The sequence below is a fragment of the Trachypithecus francoisi genome, unplaced genomic scaffold (genome assembly GCF_009764315.1).
Source record: "Trachypithecus francoisi isolate TF-2019V2 unplaced genomic scaffold, Tfra_2.0 Lachesis_group14, whole genome shotgun sequence".
In the NCBI taxonomy this organism is placed as follows: Eukaryota; Metazoa; Chordata; class Mammalia; order Primates; family Cercopithecidae; genus Trachypithecus; species Trachypithecus francoisi.
In genome coordinates this window covers 37,128,009-37,132,311 of record NW_022681459.1, presented here as the reverse complement: position 1 = coordinate 37,132,311, position 4,303 = coordinate 37,128,009, and the positions used below count along the sequence as shown (strand labels likewise).

The 4,303-nt window shown below is 41.0% G+C and overlaps 1 pseudogene; it reads left to right on the top strand.

Annotated features, from left to right (window-relative positions):
- Positions 1-1,767: 1,767 nt before the first annotated feature.
- Positions 1,768-3,268, top strand: LOC117096514 (annotated as a pseudogene).
- The last annotated feature ends 1,035 nt before the right edge of the window (positions 3,269-4,303 follow it).

Genomic DNA, 4,303 nt, shown 5'->3' with positions numbered 1-4,303 from the left:
TGTATTTGTTAACTAACCTCTGGCTGTCCTCCCATCCTACCCTCCCTGACTCTAGTAACCATTGTTCTACTCTCTACTCCTACGAGATCAACTTTTTCAGCTAACACATAGAAGTAAGAACATGCAGTATTTATCTTTCTGTGTCTGGCTTATTTCACTCAACATCATGTCCTCCAAATTCATTCACGTTACCAGGAATGACAAAAGTTCATTCTTTTTGATGGCTGAATAGTATTTCATTGTTCATATATATTACCTTTTCTATTGAGGAACACTTAGTTTGATTTCATATCTTGGCTCTTGTGAATAGTGCTGCAATAAACGTGGGTGTACAGATATATTGACAAACTGATTTCATTTCCTTTGGATATTCACCAAGTAGTAGGACTTCTGGATCATACAGCAATTCCATTTTCAGTTTTTTGAGGAACCTCCATAATGTTTCTATAACGGCTATACGAATTTACCTTCCCACCCAACAGTGTATAAAGAGTTCCTCTTTCGGCTGGGCGCAGTGGCTCACGCCTGTAATCACAGCACTTTGGGAGGCCCAGGCAGGCGGATTACAAGGTCAGGAGATTGAGACCATCCTGGCTAACACGGTGAAACTCCATCTCTATAAAAATACAGAAAATTAGCCAGGCGTGGTGGTGGGCGCCTGTAGTCCCAGCTACTCGGGAGGCTGAGGCAGGAGAATGGCGTGAACCCAGGAGGCAGAGCTTGCAGTGAGCTGAGATCCGGCCACTGCACTCCAGCCTGGGGGACAGAGCGAGACTCCGTCTCAAAAAAAAAAAAAAAAAAGAGTTCCTCTTTCGCTGTCTCCTTGCCAGTATTTGTTAATTTTGTCTTTTTAGTAACAGCCATTTTAATGAGGGTGAGATCGCACCTCATTATGGTTTTGATTTGCATTTCCTGATGATTAATGATGTTAAGCATTTTTCTCATATGCCCATTGGCCATGCATATGTCTTCTTTTGAAAAATGTCTGTTCAGATATTTGCCCATTTTGAAATTAGATGATTTGGCTTTGTTGTTATTGTTTTGCTGTTGGATTGTCTGCCTTCCTTATATATTCTGCTGTCAAACTCTTGGCCTCAGGCCATCCTCCCTTGGCTTCCCAAAGCACTGAGATCACAGGTGTGAGCCACTGCAGCCCGCTTTTATATATTCTGTTTATTAATTCCTTATCAGATGAATAGTTGCAAATATTTTCTCCCACGCTGTAGGTTGTCTTTTCACTCTGTTGATTGCTTCCTTTAAGCACTGAAGCTTTTTAGCTTGCGGTAATCCCATTTATCTATTTTCACTTTTGTTGCCAGTGCCAAAAAACCTTTAGCCCTGAGCAACGTCCTCCCGAAGTGTTCCCTCAACGTTTTCTTCTAACAGTTTTATAGTTTCAGGTCCTGCGTTTAAGTTTTTAATCCATTCTGATTTGAATTTTTCTATATGGTGACTGATAAAAGTCTAGTTTCATTTTTCTGTATATGTATATCCAGCTTTTCCAGCAGCATTCATTGAAAAGACTGTTTTTTCACTACTGAATGTTCTTGGTGCCTTCGTTGCAAATCAGCTGGCTGGTCTCAGTGGAGACTCTGCTCTGGGAGGGAGAAAGAGGTGGGAACTCGTGCGAGCCACGAAGGTGCACGGTAGGCAACTACAACGGTGCTGCTGTGCACCGTAAACAGGTATCTGCTGCTCATGATCCAGGAGCACCTGGGGTTGCACCTGCTAAACCCTGAATTGTAATTGTCTGATGTTGAAGCTTAAATGCCTCAGGAAATAAAGTCTTTGTTTTCATTTTTTGGAGGTCAGTTCGCCAGCAGTCAAGAAACTTGGAAAGTCGCCATTTTAAATTCTTAGCATTCCCTCTGAAGATATTGCAAGAAATGTAATGAAATGGAGAGTCTATGCGTGACCTATGGAATCATGGACAATCTCCCGAGGAGCGGTACAGTTCTCTTAAAAATTACCCTCTGGAGAAGATGGTTCCATTTCTACGTTCAGACTCTACATATAAAATAAAGATTCACACTTTTAATAAAACACTGACACAAGAAGGGAAAAATCAAGCGAACAGATGCACTTGAATGTCTGCCATTTGAAGAAAAAGTGAACTTAAAGAAACCACAACATATATTATTATGGTTTGGACCCAAACTGCCTTCCTGAGAAGCCACATAATATTTATTTTGGTAGATGGATTTCAGATGGATGGAGAGCGCTTATTGAATCATACAGTGTCAAAAAGAGGCACTTTGTTGGAAATACAAGTATGGATGCTGGTTTGTCATTCATCATGGCTAACCATGGAAAGGGAAAGAAAATGATATTGTCTTTGATCCATTTGTTGAAACAGCAGTGGACTGTAAGTTGGGTCTTCTCGAAACTCACTCCAACCAAATGGATAAGGTTCTGTCTAAGAAAGCAAAGGAAAGCTTTTCTATTCCTCTTGACAACTAGTTCTTCTAGGTGGCCTCCTGACAGCATCTGCTCATTTTGGTGCATATGTTTATGGGACAGACATAGACCACAACACAGTTCAAGGCTTGGGAATGGCCAGTAGGAAAAAACAGCTATGGAGAGGACCAGATGAAAACATTAGGGCCAATCTTCGTCAATATGATTTAGAGAAGTATTACCATGATGTCCTGGTTTCAGATGCTTCTAAATCTTTCTGGAGAAAAGGTACACATTTTGGTGTAATCATTACTGATCCTCCATAGGGTATCAGAGAATCTACGAGAAGAACAGGTCCACCAAAGGCAATACCAACGGAGATAGAAAAATGTCCAGAAAGCCACATTCCTGTTTCCTTGAGTTATCATCCGAGTGATATGTTTTTTGACTTGTTAAACTTCTCAGCTGAGACCCTTGTGTTAGGTGGAATACTAGTCTATTGGTTACTAGTGTATACACCAGAATACACTGAAGAGATGGTGCCCTGGCATCCTTGCCTGAAACTCGTTAGTAACTGCGAGCAGAAATTTTCCAGCCACACATCAAGGTGTTTGATCACAATGGAAATGGTGAAGAAATTTGAGAACCAGGACAGTCTATGTGTGAACTGTGGGATCATGGACAATCTCCCAAGGAGCTGTACCGTTCTCTTAAAAATTACCCTGTGGAGAATACCATTTTCTTCAGATGGTATTCACATCTACAAAGTGATCATTTTTTGCCGTACCAAGGTCACAATTCCTTCCGTGAGAAATATTTTAGTGGGGTAACAGAAAAAATTGCCAAGGAAGAACAATCCAGCCAGGAATGAAAATTAAGATTTTGACTATGAAGAAAGGATGAGAATTTGATAGAAAAGACGTCTGGATGTGAACTTTCATGTATGATCCCAACAATATGTACTGTTTTAAAATATTTTGTATAAAAATGGTACAAAGTAAACTGAGCAATGCTTTTAAAGTTATCTTTGTTTTATAGACTTTTTTGTTGTATGTGTTATCTTTTTTTTTTTTTTTTGAGATGGAGACTCGCTCTGTCAACCAGGCTGGCATGCAATGGCGTGATCTCGGCTCACTGCAATCTCTGCCTCCTGGGTTCAAGTGATTCTCCTGCCTCAGCCTCCTGAGTAGCTGGGATTACAGGTGCATGCCACCATGCCCAGCTAATTTTTGTATTTTTAGTAGAGACAGGGTTTGCCCATGTTGGTCAGGCTGGTCTCAAACTCCTAACCTCATGATCCGCCTGCCTTGGCCTCCCAAAGTGCTAGGATTACAGGTGTGAGCCACCATGCCTGACCATGTTACAGGTGTGAGCCACCATGCCCGGCCATTAAATAAGATCCAATCTTTTGGATTTGATTTAATTTATATTTGTACTTTCAAGTATTAAAGGAGATTGACTCAAAATAGTTTTTTAAAACAATCTACAAAGGGAATTAATATTGTTGACTTTTAAAACATATCTGCTGGACATATTATAAGCAATTAATAGTAGTTAAGAATTTGTTCATTAAGACCGAGTACAGGGGCTCACGCCTGTAATCCCAGCACTTTGAGAGGCCAAGGCGGGCAGATCATTTGAGGTCAGGAGTTCAAGACCACCCTGGCCAACAGGGTGAAACCTCATCTCTACTAAAAATATAAAAATTAGCCGGGCATGGTGGCAGGTACCTGTAGTCCCAGCTACTCAGGACGCTGACGCACGAGAATCACTTGAACCCAGGAGGCAGGGGTTGCAGTGGGCTGAGATCACACCACTGCATTCCAGTCTGAGCAACAGAGTGGGACTCCATCTCAAAAAAATAAATAAATAAAAAACAGAAAAAGAAAGAATTTATTCATGAGGT